The sequence below is a fragment of the Sardina pilchardus genome, chromosome 4 (assembly GCF_963854185.1).
Source record: "Sardina pilchardus chromosome 4, fSarPil1.1, whole genome shotgun sequence".
Lineage (NCBI taxonomy): Eukaryota > Metazoa > Chordata > Actinopteri > Clupeiformes > Clupeidae > Sardina > Sardina pilchardus.
Genome location: NC_084997.1, coordinates 24,266,412 through 24,287,770, shown reverse-complemented (window position 1 = coordinate 24,287,770; position 21,359 = coordinate 24,266,412). Strand labels below are relative to the sequence as shown.

The following is a 21,359-nucleotide window of genomic DNA, read 5'->3' as shown; positions in this document are numbered from 1 at the left end:
ATTACTGGCCAGTGATCCTGAGTGTTGGTACATTTCCATTGATATTGAACAACATTGTTCCTCTGGATTACTTAAATCATATAGGCACATATTTAGGATCATCTACTACCCATACAGAAAAATAACATATTGACATATATGCAGCTTGAATATATTCCAGTATAAGGGCATCTATGTTAAATACATATATTTACATCTATGTTAAATACATATATTTACATATATGTTAAATACATATATTTACATATATGTATCAATATATGTCAACATATAAGTACATGTTTGAAATTGGCCACTTTCTTATATTTTCTGCATATAATTAAATATATTTAAATATATTGCACTAAGAAGAATGATCACATGACCCTTGATGAAAGTTGTGATCACATGACCTATATATTTCAGACTTATATTTCTCACATATATTCTGATATATTGTTCAAATATAGGGCATATTCTACTATGGTTTCATGTTTTCTGCATTTACAATTGTTTTCACTATAGTATTTACTTAAAATTAACCATAGTATCATTATAAAGAGGAAGAAACACACAACTCTTCTGTTTTCTTTTGTTGAATTTATTTAAAAATGGCCATTTTTGTTTTTGTACTGACATCACAGTTCTGCAAGTTTGGCATTAATTGCATGGCCCAGCAATCTTGAGGGAGTGCCTGAATCTCTTCTAGGTGGCCTATGGAAAAGACAGAACATATACAAATAGAACATGCAAAATATTAGTGACAACCACAGATGCTAAAGTACAGAATCACAATAATTGGAGAGAAATACAAAGCCAGTTGGAGAGAAAGACATACGTTATGTAAAATAAAATAAATTCATCCATTATAGTCTTTTTTCTATTATTTACTTACAGCAATACCTTTTTACATTTAAGTTTAGTTTGACTTTGTTATAAGTGAAAATCAGCTCTATTGACAAATCTTGCAAGATAATTTAGTTTATCTTACAAAAGTGGTATTTCCACAAAACAAGAAACTTTTATTTGCAGGATTCGCCAATAGAAGTAGATTTTCACTTATAACAAGGTCAAATAAGTGTACATCAAGTGCAAAAATGTCTAAAGATGTATTGATATATGCACATAATAGATCAAATAAACACGCAATTGGGAACAAAATGATTCATACCCCTGGAATTATTTATTTAATGTTGATTTTCCCTTAACCAATGTTTGTTCTGACTGAAAATGACATTGCCACATGCCAAAAGGTTGTAAGACCATGTGCTAGAAACATGGAACTTTTTTTACATTTTGATGATAAATGGCATGTGGCAGTGTCATGTTCAGTCAGAACAAACATATTGGTCAAGAGGAAATCAACATTAAATCGATATTTGCCATGAGCAGTATCCAGGATCCATGACATAACTGCAAGTCAATAAGGCAAAATCATGAGGAAAATCTGCCTGTCTCTATGGGAATTTAACATAGGGGTGTCTTTAAAGGTTGGACTTTTCCTAAATTAAGGCATTGAGATCAATTTCCAAAAGATGATTTCAACTTCAGCATGGGGGTCCAAACTTATGCATATGACTGTAGCCGATATGAATATGAATAATGTTCATAACTGTATATTCACTTAAGGTTATCTCACTTCAAAAAAATATTGCATAGAAATACAAAGTGAGTTGGAGAGAAAGATATACAACAAACTCACCCATTATGGCCTTAACCCTTTAAGGGTCCAGGAACTCCTTTTGCTCCCCCGTCTGCAACTCTTAAGACTTGCCCCCTGAAAAAATTGCACAATCAATTAGATCCTCAAATAGTTTACTACTGAAAAGATCTATGATGGTGAGGTGAAAATGTGAAGCAGTCCACACAGATAGCCTAACATTTTTAAATGAGACAACACAACTAACTCATACACAGGAGAGACATAGAGAATTACACAGATAAAGCATTCAGTATCGTTCTGAATCAACTGTAACAATCTTAATGCACAAGCAGGCCAGGTAACAGTGTACAATAGTCCAGCTTGGAAATAACCATAATCTGTACAATAAGCTGTGTGGAATCTTGTGTCAGATAAGGTCTGATCTTCCTAATGTTGTAAAGGATAAAAACACAAACACTTACACCAGGTTGAGAGCAGCAGCCATAGTAGCAGGTAGTGCCATCAGGACAGACTGATTTTGCTCTGGACAGTTCATAGAGCCCACTACAAAGTCATAACAAACAGACACATGAAAGGAAGGGTTAAACTAAACATTTACAAACACAAATATATGCACACATACCAATGCTATATGCAATTATGTGTGTGTGTGTGTGTGTGTGTCTACCTGGTGAGTGAACTCACTTGCAGGCTTGTAATGGGCTTTGGAAGTGACAATATTCCAGAATAAACCCAGCGGTCTCAGGGCAGCAGTCCTCCACACAACACACCGCCTGCAAACAGAAGGAACAGAAGGAGGCTAAAATTAATAAGTTGCAAACACAGAGATCTATAGTTCCTGAAATCAGGGGGTGAGATAACGTATAGCAACACTATGTATATTATGCATCAACACTACATGTATTACCTTTAAATAATGTTAACTACCCATGTCCCATGGAAGTTTGCAACGTAACTCTATTAAGTAACATTAACAACTTTCATACTTCAGCCTGCATGGTAATAGCCACTTTAAATGTACTGTTGGCTAAGCTACTTGCGCCTGATATTTAATTCAAACTAAAGCTGTACATTCATAAAGACATCTCTGACTGAATTATTGCTAGATATATTAACTACCATTCCAGATATTCCTCATAATGAAGTTGGTTACTGTAAACGTTAACATTAACAGCTAACATCGCTAACGTTAGTGATGTTAGCTCGCTAGCTATATGCTAACTAATTATGATTCTAATCTAACACTATCAAATCATAATCACTTTGGTTAAGATTTCATTATGAAAACAATACATTTCTAATAGATTCCCGTTTTCAATTGGCATACTAAAGTACTGTAATTCTTACCTTGAATATGATGATGACGGCAGAGTTTGTTCAGCTTACATACAGCAAGCTTCATGACAGAAAAGTGACAGTTGAAGTGTGACTTGTGGCTGGAGTTGAAAAGTCAGTTGGGGTGGGGGATGGGAATTGCTGTGTGTGCGCATGCACTTTTAAAAAATCTATTCAGTGAATATATTCAGCACATAGACTTACATGTAAGATATTCACATATATGTTAGTGCTGGGTTCCGCATATACTTGCATCTATTCAGTGAATATATTCAGCACATAGACTTTCATGTAAGATATCCACATATATGTTACAGTGCTTGGTTCCACATATACTTGCATATATACATATTGGTACTATATATGTATTCAATATATTTTAGCCATCTATTTAAACATATGCTGGATGCAGCTGCATATATGTGCATATATTTTTTCCATGGATTTTTCTGTATGGGGAATTCACGTTCAAATTCATTATTTACAAAAGTGTTGCGTTCAGTTCAACGTTCACAGAAAAATGAACGTGTTCAATGAACGCGTTCTTTTGAACTCGTTCATGCACAACACTGGCTGTCACACTAAGGTCAAAGGCCATAGAGTCTGAGAAGGAGGTGGGGGGGGGGGGGGGGGAGCGGTGTACGTGTGTCCAATCGTGATGCCTTGACCGACACGGAACCCCAGCAATGTTCTCATTAGACTAAAGAGCTTTGGAGTAGTTACAGTAAAAGAACCTGCAATTAACTCAGAATCCTGAGAACTCTGCCAGCAGCTTCTCTCTCTTTCTCTTATGCTCTCTTTTGTTCCCCCCCTCTTGCTCTCTTTCTGTCCACACTCTGCAATTTTCGACATGCTCGCCTGCTCAGACAATGGTTTAAAAGTTTTTACGAGAGGGAGAGCGAGGTGAACAATACGTTCCCTAATCGTGGGGGAGCAATTTTTGTCTTTTTTCCTTTTTGCAAAGCGAGTCATGCTTCCTGTTTCCCTAATGACCTTATTTTGACTGAATGAGTGTGAGTGTGCATGTTTGTGTGTGAGTGTGCACGCGCATTTGTATGTGTGTGTGTTTGTGTGTGTGTGTGTATCTGTGTGTTAGCATTGCCATGAGTCCTGTGTCAGGGCTGTTCAAGCGTAATCTCGGTTCAATTGCAGGCAAATCAGGACTTGACCAAGCTCTCTCCCCCGCTGTACTCCCCGACGGCATTTGCATTCTGTCAGAGTGGATATCCTAAAGTGCTCAAAGTTCACAGCCACCGGCACCAGCAACAGCAGTCTGAACTTCCCCCCTTGCCGGTGAAAATACCATGAGTGAGAGCATTAAACACTCCAAATAAGTTGTATTTGTCCATAGACTGTACATAAACTACAGTAAAGTGACATAAATTTAGTTGGCAGCAAGATGTAACTGCTAACTAGCATAACAGCATCCACTAGTAAGAATGTGAAATACCTAAGTGGCTGCTTCTCTCATATTCCTCGGGGCCTTCCAGAAAGGAGGATAAACAAACTGAACATTGTACTGCCTTCCAGAATGAAGCTGCGTAAGCTGGAGCTTTCTATTGAGTTAAGTCATTATTAGACTACAGTATATTATAACCTATCCATTCTGTCCCCACGACCTCATATCTGCATGTCTTGACTTTGGCAAAACATCCTGTGATTACTTGCACTTGCAGATTTGCAAGTGAGAGAGCTATGGAGCAAACATCATTGTGTTTATGAAATTGTGGACGCTGGCTTTAAAGCACTGACCTCAAAAAATTGCATGCTAATGTAGCGGTGTGGAATAGTGCTCCTGATCGTTTGTTTTGTTTTGCAAACAATGCCATTCATGCACAACACCACATGAATAGTTAGGTTGTTTAAAATGATCAGTCACTTGATGCATTGAGTTTTGGGAAAAATTGAAATTGTGATTTGACTTTTGCATGATAAATACGCTGTGGGATTTGTCTTGTGGTCAACAGTGTCTACGGTAGTCAGACTTTGGTAGATTTATTGTAGCCTACGGGGCTTAGTTTGTTCAATATGGATGCTGTTGATAAATTTGTGGCCTCCCCTACAGAGGATGGTTTGGAGAGCTTAACTAGAGCAGAGCTGCTGAAGGTAGCTAAACGGTTTGAGATGGAACTTGAGATGGCTGATACAGGCACTATGCTTTTTCCAAGAGTGCGCATAGGTGATGGTTACACTAGGGAACAGTATAAAGAGCTAGTGTGTATGTTTTTGCCTATTGTGTTGCATGTAGCACCCTTAACACTAGAAGCGCCAAGCGCCGGTCATTTGACCACTGACGCGTATTCCTAGAAGCGCCGTGTGGGTTTGACCTAGATATACCTAGAACTGCCGGGCTGCGGTCATTTGACCGCACCGATTACAAAAAAAAAAAAAAATCTTTTCACTCGATTAAATTCCAGGACCCTACGTTCACGACTTTTCCTAAATACGCGTGTTTTGTCACCCAGAATTTTTACATGATCAGAAGCACACCGGTACAAGATAGTTTAGAGCTATTTTGCGCTCACTTATGTGACAACACTATGTTGTCTCGCATTCGGCCATTTTTGTCCAGGCTGCTATTCTCTTTTCTCACAGCAGATGTCGCAAGGATTTCCTGTCAGTCGGGCATGAGAATAATATTTTACCATAAAACATATTGTTTATATATGTGCAATATGTAGGCTATTATATATGTGCTTTATTTTAATAACTATTTTTCATTTACATGGCATAGGCCTAGTCTATGGAGGCGATTTACAGTGGTAAAATGCGAGTTTGTTTTGAAAACGTTGCGACAGGCCTACAGGTGTAAAACATATTTTCGTCGTAGCCTATTTATGTACGTAGGGCGCGTATGCCTACGTACATTCATAGTTGTATATCTTATCTTATTTGTAGGCTATCTTTTAAAGCTCAGACTAATGTATAAGCATTTTCTTACATATTTGCTGGACTGACTGAGTTACGTCAAGTCAAATACCTATCCTAACGCAAGCTTTGTACAATGGCAAGTGGTGCAGCGTTAACACTCCTGTCTGCAACGCCAGAGACCCGTGTTCACATCTTGGCAGGAGCGAAATACAGAATCTTATATCGATTTAATCTTCTGACCGTTTTTCAACGTCGATGAACAATTATTTTTTGTTAATGGTTTTTAATAACAACCTATCTGGAATAAACGGATGAATCACAATATGTTTAGGCCTACCATTAACGAAAAATAATTTCGCCAGCCAATCATTTTCTGCCGCCATCTGACAAACTTTGACTAAGCCAGTTAGACTTTTTGCATCTAAAATAATTATATCATAGTGACACGCGAAAAAATAAACGATAGCTTAGAAACTAGGCCTGCATGAGATTTTCCCACTGGTCACACCACATCAGTGCTCGTTGCTACGATACACAGGACTCAAAGTGAGTTGACGACCAATGAAAATGACATGGGGAAAAGAAGGAAACAAAGTAGCCTGATTTTGATCTCACCTTAGGCCTACATAATTTCCTAATTCCTACGTTACTCAGACTTTTGTTAAATCGTCAGGGCCCGGTTGCACAAACACCAAAACCAAAGATTGATGATATGAACCAAATATTCTGGAACAGACGGATTTACAGCATTGAACGTGATAGGCTATTAGGCTACTGCTGCGACTTCCACCGTTTCCTCTCCAGAGATTGCTGCGCGTTCACAACGCAATGAACGCATGCAGTCTACATTGAAGTGAAACGTGCAGAACGTTGTCCAAAACAATACAATAACATTGTGTGTTGATATCTAATACAATATATACATCTGTAGACATGAAGTGGCAACTAAAGCCATTATCAGTCATGAAAACTGTGGCGGCTGCATTAAGGTTTTGGCTGAGCCAGCTAGCCAGCCAACAACTTCATCAGCCAGCCGTTCTCAAAGCAAATGGCTTCGGGGTCTATACATAACACTATCCATTGCAGCCTATTTGAAACCGATCATCCCCCCTCCCCCATACACTCGTCTAGGCTAGGCTACAGACATCACCGAGGCATTGAGGACAATTAACTGCCTCCCCACCCCCACCCCATCTATCTGTCCCTGCATAGGCCTACTAGTCTGTAGGCTGACTGTTTAGGCAACTCGTGGAAGAATGTGCAATGTTTCATCGCATATGCGCGTTTCAGAATGTTCGAATTCGCCAGCGTGCGTGTAGTTATGTGAATAGAAAAGAATAGAATATAGCCTACTTTATTGATGCCTTGTTCAAAAGGACTTCCGTCATGAATAGGTTGGAAATTGAACCAACACCCCTTGAGTCCTGAAGCCGACGCTCTAACCATTGAGCTACAACCTTGCTTATCAATTATATGTAAATGTGTTTCTCAATGCTGAATCTCGAATTCACATAGAAGTTAGCTTAAATTGTAGAAACAGGCCTATAGCTTTTTTTCAGCAGACATTGCAAACATAGCCTACACATTCGCAAAACGGCCATCATTCACTCATTATTTTAAATTAGGCCTATGCTACTTCTCACGCCTATGCCTGCTCAGCATAGCTCTCTCTATCTCCCTCCCTCCGAGGTAGCTAGCCTAGACCCTATAAGATGCTTCTCCCTAAATGAATGAAAGTTGTTTTAGAAAGTAGCCACGGTAGCCTGTAAAATGCGGCATGAAATCCTGGCTACTGTGTAATTGAAACCAGACTGTTAGGCTCTTTGTTCCAGGTGACTAGGTCCGATCATTTTCGGCGGCGCGAACCTATTAAATTAATAGAAGTGAATTTGGGGAGTGAATTAGAACTAGCCACATTCACTTTTAGAGCATTTTAGTTGAAAGTCAAGTTTGCTTAAGGTTTGTTCAAGAACTCTTCCAACGTTTTTACCTCAAACAACACAAATCAACACAAATACATGAACAGATAACTCAAACGTGCTGTATGTCATAATGAAACAAACAACCACAGATTATCAACAACACGGTCTGACACGAATGACACATGGCTTAGTGCAAACTGAATTTATGACCAAACGATTTCATTCGTGCACGAAGCGCCATCTAGCGATCATTATGTGTAAGTAAAAGCCTCCCAGTCTAAGGACTCAGCGGTCATTTGACCGCCTCGCCGCGCTTTAAGTAGTTCACAACAGCACGGCGCTTCTAGTAGGTCGTCAAAGCGGTCAAATGACCGGGGCGCGGCGCTTCTAGGTATAAGTGGGTCAGAACGGCGCGGCGCTTCTAGTGTTAAGGGAATGTTATTGAAAATCACGTTGTCTTTTGCATTTTTAATAAAATCAGCTTAAAATAAGAAATAAAAATGAACTCTTAGCCTTTATTATAGGAAATGCTCTCTTATGTATTTCACTTACACTACAGAGTCAGTTCCAGGACCCTCTTCATGTTTGTCAGGGAGGACTGAGGAAGTGGAGGATGAGGTAGAAGAGGGTAATGAAAGGGAGACACAGGTGACAGAGAGTGAAGATGGAGATGAAAATTCAGATGCTGATGGACAGAATGTTCAGGGATTTGAAATGGAAGAAACTCTCACAACGAATGACCCTGGTTTGTGGCCAGCAGTTTTGACTGATCAGGATAGGGAGAATATAGTGCGAAAATTGGCCAAGGGAGAAAAGAAATGTAACATGCCTTATGATTCAGGAGGAAAACCATTCCCCGAATACTTGAAATACACAAAGTTGGCCAATAAGAGAGAAAAGGTTGAGAGGGATTGGCTTACCTTTAGTCAAAGCAATCACTCACTGTATTGCATACCATGTGTGCTTTTCTCCAATGTGCAGAAAAGGCCTTCCTATAGTGCACTGGCCAGTCAAAATGGATTGAAAATGTGTGATGTGAGGTGGCGTAAAATGTACAACAAATTCCCTGCCCATGAGAGGAGTGAGGCACACAGAGATTGCTACCTCAAATGGAAAAATCTGCAAAGAGCAGTGTTAGATGCTAAAGGTGTAGATTCTCTGTTAGATAAGGAGCTCCAAACAGCAATAGAAAAAATAGGGCTATTCTGGAGCGACTCTTGGATGTAACCCTACACCTGGCCTCAAGAAACCTGCCTTTCAGAGGCAACACAAGTGATCTAGACAGCATTCATAATGGCAATTTTCTAGGCACACTAGAACTTTTGTCACACTATGATCCTCTTTTAAAAGAGCATTTTAAGAAAATCAGGGACAACCAAGAGAAAAACAAAGAAGGGAAACGAGCCAGGTTAACACATTACCTTAGCCCAGAAAGCCAAAACGAGTTCATTAATATATGCGGCCAGCGAGTTCTCCAAAGAATTCTGGAGGAAAGGGAGGAGGCCATATATTATGCTGTTATTGCTGATGCCACACCTGATATATCACATACGGAACAAAATGTTGTGTTGCTACGGTATGTCAAATATGACAAAGAGGAAGACATTTGGGAAATTGAAGAGAGGCTTCTTGAATTCAAGAACTTCTACAAAAAGACAGGGAGGGAAATAGCAGATATGATAGAGGGTGTGCTTTGTCAGAATGATATTGACATAAGTGATTGTAGAGGGCAGGGGTATGACAATGGGGCCAACATGTCTGGCAAAATTAAAGGGGTCCAAGCAGAAATAATGAAAAAAAACAGGCTGGCCACCTTCTCACCTTGTGCCTCTCACACCCTAAATCTGGTTGGTGTGCATGCTGCACAGTCAACTCCTGATGTTTCCACATTTTTTGGCTGCATAAATCGGCTTTATACCTTTGTTAGTAGCAGCCCAGAGCGCTGGGCAATCTACAAACAGAAAACTGGTTGCTCTTTGCATCAGCTCTCTGATACCAGATGGAGTGCAAGGATTGAGGCTGTTAAGCCTGTGGCAAAGCACCTACCTTCTGTCATTAATGCACTTGATAACATACTACTGACTTGCAATCTCACCAATGAGGCAAGATCAGATGCTAATGGTCTCAGAAAATACTTCATGTCATTTGATGCTATTCTTCTTTTGACCATCTGGCTGAAAGTGCTGCAAAGCATTGACGACAGAAATATTATTCTGCAGTCAGGGAAAATCTCACTTGAGGTAGAAGCAGCCAACATCAGATCCTTGACAGAAGAGATGCAGTCTCTGAGAAATGCATGGGACTCTCTCCTAGCTGAAGCAAGGTTGGTAGCTAGAGAAGCTGATGTTACACCTCAGTTAAGCAAGGAGTGCAGCCGAAAGAAGAAAAGAATGAGATTCCATGATGAGACATGTGAAGAGGAGACAACTCAGGATAGTTCAGAAACAGTGTTTCGGAACACTGTATTTTACACTGCCATGGATAACATCATCAGTGATTTGGGCAATAGGTTCCAGAGAATTACAGATATTGTGAATGAGTTTTATGCGGTTCTGAAAGTTGGGGAGATTAGTGAGGATAACATATTTTCTGTGTGCCAACCATTGATCACTAAATATTCTAGTGATCTAACTTCTGATTTTGAAAATCAAGTGAGACACCTTAATCGTGTGTATGCTTCCAACTTCCCCCCTAACTTGTCACCCATTGAACTCCTGAATACGATTTGTAGGCTCCAGCTGCAAAGCATTTTTGGAGAAGTGTGCATTGTTTTGCGTATATTTTGCACATTGCCTGTTACTGTTGCTGGAGGGGAGAGGGCATTCAGTGAACTAAAGCTCATAAAAAACTACTTGAGGTCTACCATGTCTCAAGAAAGGCTTTGCAATCTTACCATGCTCTCTATTGAGAGCAAGGTAGCCAAAGAGTTAGACTTCCAAGATTTGATAAGCGATTTTGCATCAAAGAAGGTCCGACGTTGGAATTTAGTGTAGAAATGTTAGTGTAGAAAAGTATTGATCAAGGACCAGTAGGCACATGGGCAGAGCAGATAGGGGAAGAGGCCAGGGATCTGTCCACTCAAAGCTGCCACAGTCCCCTTCACATTTTACTGAGTGAGGTGGGGTGGGGTGGCGAGCTGCATAGTTCTTCATAGAGAGAGTGCCTTTGCAATTATGGGTTTCCAACTCATGAATATAATGTAAATAGGAAATGTTACCATGGTCTTCTATGTTGAGGAACCCAGTTTATATTGCCCTACAGTGGGTACGGGTTGAGAATGCACCTTCTCCCGCGGGACTCCCGAAGAGATCCCGCAGGCCGTCAAGCCGATTTTTTTCGAGCCTAAGGCAATGTACCCAAACAACCACCAGGTGGCAGAAAGTTTCATCCCGCATTTCACAATGATGAAGACCGCATATCCGTCAATAGTCGACTCCTTAATCTCATTTAATCATTACAATGAAGGTGATGACTGGCGAAATTATTCAAACGACGTTTCAATGAACCATTGTTGAAATTAATGAAAATGGTTATAGAAAATCGCCTACAGCCTAACGCCGACACAGCTGATTCTTTGGTTGATTCTAAGCTGTTTTAATGTAGGGGATGGGTAAACTGGCGCGCTACAAACATGCTACCAATCAAATGTAATATTATTAGGACTAGCCTAGGCCTACTTAGACACTTTAGTCATAGGCAACGTTGCCATGTTAATTTGGGCTAGAAGTGCTTGCTTGTGGTGGCGCTCCTGTCCGCTGCTTCTCCCGAATTGTGTGGCAAATTTGTCAGCAATCAGCTTAAATGTCAAATCATATTTATTTCTCTTTGTCGCCATGGTATTGGGGGAAACGCGGAGAAACGAGATGGTCAGTCCTCGTATTTTTTCTTCGCGTTTCGTTATAAGAAGTAGGCCTAATAGTTAGTCTTCTTCCGTATTGAACAGATAGGCTACGGGACGCTCTTTGTTCCGTATTTTAAGGAACTACTCAATGCACACACACTACAATGAAAAACACACAAAGAAATCACTAAACATATAGCCTACAACCTAATGACACTTTAATGCAGCGTTTCTCAAACTATTTGCCGCGAAACGTGGAGACTGCTGCTGGTCCGCGAGACATGGGGTGAAATTAGGTCCGGTGATCTGATAATTTGCTGCGCAATTGACCAAGCAACCGCGGACCGACAGAAAAAGAAAGCAAAGAGTTGGTTTAAAATTCAAGTGTAGTAAAAAAGTTTGTGCACATCCCCGGTCAAGGTGCAGAACAAGAGTAGGCTAAATCATAAAAAAAATGGAAAAAGGTTCGCACACTTGAAATCCTTCTTTTTTGATTTGATTTGATTTTCGTGTGGTCTTCTTCAGATTAAAATTCAAGTACGTGCGCTATTTAACCCCTCGAGACCGACTGCAGTCTGCTGACACAGCCAGACGACTCTCCCAACCCATTCATTCGTTTTGGCCGATATAATCCATTCATTCGTTTTGTGCGTATATAGATTCCTGCATGCTGCATTACCGTGACCCTTAGCCTACCTTGTGGATGATTTTTTCTCATTGGAATACAGCAGGACAGAATGCCTTTTATCTAATGTTACAACCGGCCTACTAGGCTATGTAACCAGAGAGGGAAGACCACGCGGAATTTGCCAAAAGAATACATGTATTTATTTAAGATAAAGTATTTACAACGTAGGTTAAGTAAAGTCAGTATAAGTGTTGGATTGGGAAAAGAAAGTGTATGCAGTGTGCTAGATGAGGTGTCGTGCATAAAGAAAGTAAACGCCAAAAAGGTGCGGGAGAGGAGGAGAAGCGGCGGCCTCCACATCCAGGTCTACGCAGATCTTAAAGGCCATCCAGGAAGTATTCAATCACTGACTTCACGTGCGCCAATCCATGCCACACCTGTGCTTGGCTCACCTGTAAGGAAACGCAATAGACAGGAGACAAGCAAGCCACTAGGAGGAGCCCTGCAGACCCGTAACACCTCCCCCCTTAAGACAGAGGCCTCTAAAAGGACTCTGGTAAAGCCTTCAAAACCCCACACCCAATAACAATAACCCAATAAACAATTTAGAATTTAAAAATGAATTTCTGTAAGCTATGTGAGCACTTAACTTTGGTCCATGGTGTTAACAGCCCACATACATGAGCTGGATGGAAGAACTCTTTGTCCACAGGCCCAACCCCCTTTTCCCTCCAGCAGCTCCAACATGCCCTTCCCATACCCAAGGCTCCAGCAAATCCCGGTACCTGGATAGCTACATTTAAGGAGACCAGGCAGAAAAAGAGAATGGAGCAACAGGAGGAGCAAAAAACAGGACAGGACAGGACAAACACAAACAAACTCACTCCAACCCAGCCGGGGCGCGGGACAAAGCGTCAGCCATGACATTGTCCACGCCCCGAATGTGCTGTTTGCGCAAATTGTATGGCTGTAAAAATAAAGCCCAGCGCATAAGACGCTGACTAGGACTCTTTAACGAGTGGAGAAATGTAAGCGGATTATGATCCGAATAAACAGTGATGGGAACAGCGCCCCCAGCTAGATACACCTCAAAATGTTGCAGACCCCATACTAATGCCAATGTTTCCTTCTCTATAGTTGAATAATTCAACTGATGACAATTAAACTTTTTAGAGAAGAAACATATCGGCCTATCCACCCCCTGCGCATCACTCTGCAGGAGCACAGCACCAGCGCCAACATGGCTAGCATCCACCTGCATCTGAAAAGGCTGGTCTAAACGGGGTGCCATCAGAACTGGGGCAGAGGTCAACAACATCCTAACATTATCAAAAGCAGCCTGGGAGGCCACTGTCCATTCAAACTTAACCTTAGCTTTTAATAGGTCAGTCAAAGGAGCTACCACAGTGGAAAAGTTGTGACAAAAGCTTCGATAATACCCTACCATCCCCAAGAAGCGTCGCAACTCGGGTTTGGTAGCTGGAACCGGGTAATTATCAACAGCCACCACCTTAGCATGGACAGGCTTCACTTGGCCCTGCCCTACAACCTTCCCCAAATACACAACTGTAGCCTGGGCAAACTCACACTTGGCTAGATTTATTGTTAGGCGAGCGTCCACAAGCCTAGTAAAGAGAGCCTGAATACGGTCCAGATGTTCTGACCACTCATTACTGTACACCACCACATCGTCCAGGTACACAGCGCACCCCTGCAAACCGGAAACAACGCGGTTCATGAGCCGTTGAAAAGACGCTGGTGCGTTGCATAACCCGAAACTCATAACAGAGTAGGAGTACAAGCCGGATGGAGTTATAAAGGCTGAAACCTCCTGAGCCCGAGATGATAAAGGGACTTGGTAATAGCCTTTGAGCAAGTCAAATTTACTCACAAACTTGGCTGCTCCTACTCTATCAACACAATCCTCAACCCGCGGAAGTGGAAAAGAATCTGCTTTGGTGATGTTATTCAATTTACGGTAATCCGTGCAGAATCTAAATGTTCCATCAGGTTTACTGACCAAAATACAGGGTGAAGCCCAACTTGAATAAGATGGCTTTGCTAGCCCATTATCTAACAAGTACTTCACCTCTGCCTCTAGATGTCGCTCTTTGTCTGGTGCTACCCGATAGAAGCGTTGTCTTATCGGCTCCGCATCACCAACATCAATGTCATGCTCTATCAAATGTGTGCACGAGGGTGTATCTGAAAATAAGGAGGGAAAAGCAGACAACAAAGATGTTACTTCTGACGCCCGCTCAGCTGACAAATGCCCAAGCAACGTATGCAACTCTGCCAGTTTCTCAAGAGTTCCTCAAACGAGGCTGCAGCACACAGTCGTCAGGCCTTACGACATCCACCTCACTACTTGCTGCCACCATGTAGGGAGAGGCACTAGGAGTCTCGACAGCTGCGGCTAAAGAAACAGGCATAACCAGGTCATCAGACTCTGCTGCCCCAGAGACTGAAGACCTGCTGTAATAAGGCTTCAAAAGATTTATATGACACAGCTGAGTGGAACGCCTACGGTCTGGTGTAGAAAGCAGATAATTCAGGTCTGACACCTGCCGAATAACCAAATAGGGACCTGTGTATTTTGCTAGGAAAGGGGAATTGGCTATCGGCAACAATGCCAGCACCTGATCACCCGGACTGAACACCCTTGGTTCAGCCCGACGATCATACAACTTTTTCATCTTCTGTTGTGCTCTAGACAGGTTGTCAGTCGCCATCTCACAGGCTAGAAACAACCTACGACGGAAACCCTCAACATAGTCCAACAAATTACCAGGAGACTCAGGACTTTTCAGTTCCCCCTGCAGAACTGCAAGAGGCCCCCGCACTCTATGGCCAAAGACCAAATCATTAGGCGAAAAACCTGTGCTCTCTTGGGTTACTTCACGTGCAGCCAACATCAGCCATGGAAGTCCTTCCTCCCAATCTCTATTTAGCTCAACACAATAACCCCGGAGAAGCGACTTTAATGTCTGATGAAAACGCTCCAGAGCACCTTGGCTCTGGGCGTGATAAGCGCTGCTACGCTGGTGTTTCACATGCAACTGCTCAAGCACCTCTTTGAACATGCGTGATGTAAAGTTAGAGCCTCTATCACTCTGTATGGTGTAAGGCACACCAAAGATGGAAATTAACTGAGAAAGTGCCTTTACCACAGCTCTAGTAGAGATAGTGCGCAACGCATAAGCAGCAGGGTATCGAGTAGACTGACACATCACTGTCAGAAGGTACACACAACCTGACTTCGAGGGAGGCAATGGTCCCAAACAATCAATCAACAAATGTTCAAATGGTTTACCTATAGCGGGAATAGGGTGAAGTGGAGCTGGCTTTAACACTTGATTAGGCTTCCCTGTTAACTGGCATACATGACACGTCTTGATGAAGCATGCCACATCCTTCTTCAACCTAGGCCAATAGAAGTACTTCATAAGACGGTCGTAGGTCTTTCTTACCCCCAAGTGCCCAGCTACATCCCCATGAGCTGTCTGTAAAACTAATTCCCTAAATTTAACTGGTACTACCACTTGAAACACTGGGTCCTCAACCCCTTCATCAGTGTGAGAAGACCACTTCCGAACTAATAACCCCTCCTGAACAAAGTAACCCCTCGCTGCACTGCGCAACTCCTCAGGTGATAAAGCTCCAACAAACAGATCTTTTAAAGTCTCATCCTCATTTTGAGCTGCCACAAACTCACTATGAGAGAGAGGTGGAGGTAAACTAGGCAAAACAACAGACTTTACCTCACTCGGAGAAACATCAGAGGCATGACTCATAGCCCGCGTTACTGCACAAGCTGTAAAAACAGACAGATTCTGACTACTAACATCACAGTCAGCTGGAATAAAAGGAGAATTATTAACAACTACAGGGGGCGGTATATCACGCCAGACCCGCTCTCCGGCTAAATTGTTGCCCAAAAGGAGATGGACACCCCCTACAGGCAATGAAGGGCGGACTGCTATTGTTACTTCCCCCTGCACCAGATCAGACTGCAAATTAATCCTGTGCAATGGAACAGAGACCACTTGCAACCCAATCCCCCGAACTAACACATTACTCCCTGTGCTGGAGTTAGTAGAGAAAGGCAATATGGAATCCAAGATAAAAGACTCAGACGCCCCTGTGTCTCTGAGTATTTTAACTGGGATCTGGACAGAACTACCCACCAATGAAACTAAGCCATCTGTAATAAAAGGAAAGTAGCCATTACCACCCGCTTCAACTGAATCAGCACCACCCTTGATCTCACTAGACCCAGCAGAGCTCAGGCCTGATAGCTGAGATGAAGTCACAACGCCCACAGGTTGAGCCTCCATCTCAGACACCACAACTCCAGAAGGTACAAAGGACTCAGATACAGCAAGTGTGACACCCCTCACATCATTACTACTTCTCTGATTTTTACCTTTTAAAACAGGGCAGTCTTTCTTCCAGTGACCCTTGTCTAGACAATAGTGACAAACATTAGCATCTTTCTTCCCATGACTAGCAGATGTAGAAGCAGAAGATCCAAAATCTCTACGGAAACTCACAGCACCCTTGGGTGGCTGATTAGCATGTGAATCCACTCTATTTCGAGATGACCCAAATGAACCTGACCCAAATGAACCTGACGACGAAGACCCCAACTCTCTATTGAAACGTCCAAAACGCTGTTCTCTATAAACCTTACCTGTATTTTGTTCTTTAGAACTATGTTTATGTGTCAAAGCAAAATCATCAGCTACGACTGCAGCTTCCACTGCGGTTCGCAACTTACGCTCAGAAATATAAGTAGCGATACGCTCAGGGAGGATGTTCTTAAACTGTTCTAAAACAATCAAATCAGACAACTCTTCCAAAGTAGCGACGCCCACTGCAGAGCACCACCGATTAAAGTGACTGTTTAGCTCTCTTACTACCTCCGTGTATGTCTGTTGATCTCTCTTTCTCCAGCTGCGAAACCGCAAACGATAAGCTTCAGGAACTAATTCATAAACCTTCAGCACCGCATCTTTGACTTTCACATAGCTTTTTCTATCTGCAACAGGCAAAGCAATAAACGCTTCTTGTGATTTACCTACCAGAACACTTTGGAGTAACAATGTTCTCTCCGAATCAGACCAGCCACGGTCGTCAGCCACACTCTCAAATAAAGAAAAGAAAATATCTGGGTCTCTCTCGTTAAACTTTGGCAGCAACTTAACCATGTTTGAAATATCAGGGGGACGCGCAGGCCTAGGAGCAGCATCAATTAGCTTACCTTCCGCGATCAGTTTTAGCCGTTCTAAAGCCAACTCATGTTCAGTTCGTATTTTTTCCAGTTCTACTTGATGCTCAGCTTCTCTTTCAGCTTCTTGTTCTTTCCGCTCGGCTTCTTTTTCTTTCTGCTCTGCCTCACGTTGAGCTTCTCTCTCTTTCTGTTCAGCCTCTCGCTGCGTTTGTCTTTCAGCTTCTCGTTCTTTCCGCTCGGCTTCTCTTTCTTTCTGCTCTGCCTCACGTTGAGCTTCTCTCTCTTTCTGTTCAGCTTCTCGCTGCGTTTCTCTTTCTTTCTGCTGCATTTCTATCAGCACTTTCTGTTGCTCAAAAGTCAAAGACATTTTCGAAAATTCTTTCAAAACAGGTGTCGAAGTTGATTCTCCCAACACTAAATCCTCCATAAGTAGAGATGCCGGGGATGGAAGAATATTCCTAATAACCAATTCCGTCTGAACTGACGATTTCATCTGGGCCAATTTCGCTTTTTTAGATAAACCCAACTCAAAACTATAATGTGCGCAAACTTGAAACAGCTGCTCCTTCGTTAAACAGCTCAAACCCTCCACAGATGGAGCTACGAAAAAATCGTCCAAACTAGCCATACAAATCTAACGAGTTCTGCAATTTATAACACTTGCTTACAAAGGAAACAACGTACTCACATTTTTCAATTCAAGTGTGGCCACAACACCGCGCATCAAGACGAGACAAAAGGAGCTGCCCTGCAAAATAGCCAGCGATCCTCTTCATGCGTAGCCCAAGGACAGAGATCTTTACTACACAATATCAGCGGCGCCTATACTCCCCCGACAAAATGCCGTTAAAGTAGGCTTCCACGACGGTGCCCTCTGCCCAGGATAGCACAAAAACAATAAATCAAAATAACAAACAAGCCATTAACGCTTAACGGGCACTATCAAAGCTCCGATAATTATGTTATCAAACATGTTATCAATTAACTCAAATCTTAACAACGCAGCGCAGGCCAACACTTACCAAACAATTTCCCACCGCTGATTCTTAAACCTGGCTCACTTCAAAATAGCCAAGGCACTAGTTACAAAAATGTTCTCCTCGTCTCACGCACCAACAACGAAACTAACAAACTTTCCGACCCCAATACACTTTAACTAATCCACATGCGTCTTCCCAATTACTCGAAACTATGCGTTAGTTCAATGAACTGTATCGGATCTAAGCAGCATCCGCATACAGCGCTTTCCAAAATCAGACGCAAAACAAAATGAAGCAATTATATTTAAAGCATTTAACAATTACCAACGCATAGGTTTTACATGTCTAGGGATTAGCATTAAATGGGAAAAGTATATTTACCGTCAGATCATTTCCCGGACGAGCGCCCAATCTGTTACAACCGGCCTACTAGGCTATGTAACCAGAGAGGGAAGACCACGCGGAATTTGCCAAAAGAATACATGTATTTTTTTAAGATAAAGTATTTACAACGTAGGTTAAGTAAAGTCAGTATAAGTGTTGGATTGGGAAAAGAAAGTGTATGCAGTGTGCTAGATGAGGTGTCGTGCATAAAGAAAGTAAACGCCAAAAAGGTGCGGGAGAGGAGGAGAAGCGGCGGCCTCCACATCCAGGTCTACGCAGATCTTAAAGGCCATCCAGGAAGTATTCAATCACTGACTTCACGTGCGCCAATCCATGCCACACCTGTGCTTGGCTCACCTGTAAGGAAACGCAATAGACAGGAGACAAGCAAGCCACTAGGAGGAGCCCTGCAGACCCGTAACACTAACAAACGCAAAAGCTGAGATTGTTGGAAGGACTAGGCTACTCAACAAACTTGTTTTTCGTTTCTGGGAGATCACGTTATCGTTTTGGATTGTCGGATTTTTATACTTATTGTTTGGACTTATGGACAATGTCAATGAACTTTGAGGGGTGGTTGTTAGTGCTTTACAAAGCTTTGTGTTAATAAGTGTCGGTCCTCCTATCCTTCAGCTCACTGCGCGATGCAGTTGCGCATAGTGGCCACGAAGTCATTAACTGTTTACGACACAATACATGATATTTGTGTTTTCGTTTCTTAGATTGAATGCATGTTTGACATGTAAACAGGCCTTCAGTCCGTTAACTTAAGGCCTTCTTTTGCATGGGGTTGCTCGCATCCGCCCGTAACCTAGACTATTATGTGCGTATAGTGGCTGCATACTCTTGATTATAATACGAGGCAAACTGTTACAGGACAACTTAAACTGACTTCCCCAATGCTTCCCCGCAGCACATTACATTTTAATATAGGCTAATATAGGATGAACAAAGTCTATGCTATATTAAATCCAGTAGCCTAATAATTCTATGTGCCACGTCCGATTTCGCAAGTGATGTAGTAGGCTACGTTTAAACATCGACAAACGTCTGTGAGACTACCCATTTCATGAAGAGCAATTGTCTTGTGCGATCATTCCCCCTCCCCCACACTTGTCTAACCAGTTCACTAGACATTATAGCCTACCTGTATGCGGCATTGAGGACGATTGCCTCCCTCCCCCCTCTCTCTCGACAGACACTTCCTGACACTAGGGCTCGGGATCATGACATCAAAACTTCGCGGGCACAGCCACATTGGCAGCTTCACTCCTTAGTTTACTATGGATTACTATGGATTTACTCCCGCCTTTTAGTGTGTTCCTGTTACTTAGTTTTTGCCTTCTTGGTAGTATGTTGCTGTGTAGTGGGGTGTAACAGTGCAACCCACGATCGCAAGAGGAAAAGAATAAATCGCTACTATATTTCTGCTTCTTGTCTTGTGCATCTGAATGAATGGATATTACGTTCAGTGCGCTACCAAATGGCGGCGATATTCCTAGAATGCAAGGCGTGTGCCCGAGCCCTATTATGTAAATGTAAAAATGTGTGTGTGTGTGTGTGTGTGTGTGTGTGTGTGTGTGTGTGTGTGTGTGTGTGTGTGTGTGTGTGTGTGTGTGCGCTGAACCACGAATTCACATATTAACTTTTCTTTTCAGCAGATCGCAATCATAAAAAAATCGCAAAACTTTTTAATAAAATAATGCCTCTTGTCTTAATGGGTTCCGGAGGTTCGTAGAGTAAGTTTTGAACCCCGGTCGCTGACGTATGAGTAAGATGCCTCAACCAGTTACGCCACAGTTCGAGTGTCAATCTCTTCGCACTTAGCCAAGAAATATAAAGGATTCAGTCAGTCGAGTTCATTTATTCGCGGCATGCACTTGAAACGCCGATCAAAAGTTCTGACATGTTAAACTGACGTTAGTCATTAATTCACCACATGATAAAATGCTGTTATATTGACGCACAGTAGCCCACGGTAGTCTATGTCTATCTCTGAATCAACATGAACATGCATAACGAGATCCATATATTCTAAGTTGCTAGAAACTTCTTTTGCGGAGCTAGGCCTACTAGTCGATGGTTACAATGAATCACCCTCACTGCCCTATCGCATATCTGACCATCCATTGTTATAATGTTACAAAATGCGCGATCTTCTCCAATCATGTAGCCTACGGTTATAAGTAAAGTGACATGATAGGCATGTAGGCCTATTAAAGATATTTCTGTTAAATACATTTTATTTTCAGTTGTCAAAAGTGGTGGGGACAAAATCTGTGATAAAGTGCTGGGTAAGCTACCCAGCGTCGCCGGTTAAAATGAACATGCCTCCGTTTTAAAATAGCCTATAGGCCTACACATTTCTAAGTATTCCTAACATAAATGTAGCCTAAATGTCCATCTTGTCCATCTCTTTCGTCTTCGCCTTGACAATAATAGCCTATTCACGGAAATGCGGTCTTGTAACCGTAATGAATTAATGAATGAATCTAAGGTTGCCTATATCGAGTCTTTCAGGTT

The 21,359-nt window shown here is 42.1% G+C and overlaps 1 long non-coding RNA gene across 1 annotated transcript; it reads right to left on the bottom strand.

Annotated features, from left to right (window-relative positions):
* Window positions 1-375: 375 nt before the first annotated feature.
* Window positions 376-3,391, bottom strand: LOC134077833 (uncharacterized). Its single transcript, XR_009938764.1, has 5 exons — window positions 2,990-3,391; window positions 2,327-2,415; window positions 2,104-2,185; window positions 1,682-1,756; window positions 376-693 (listed from the first exon to the last, which is right to left on the bottom strand). It is a non-coding gene; the product is annotated as an uncharacterized LOC134077833 (long non-coding RNA).
* Window positions 3,392-21,359: the final 17,968 nt, after the last annotated feature.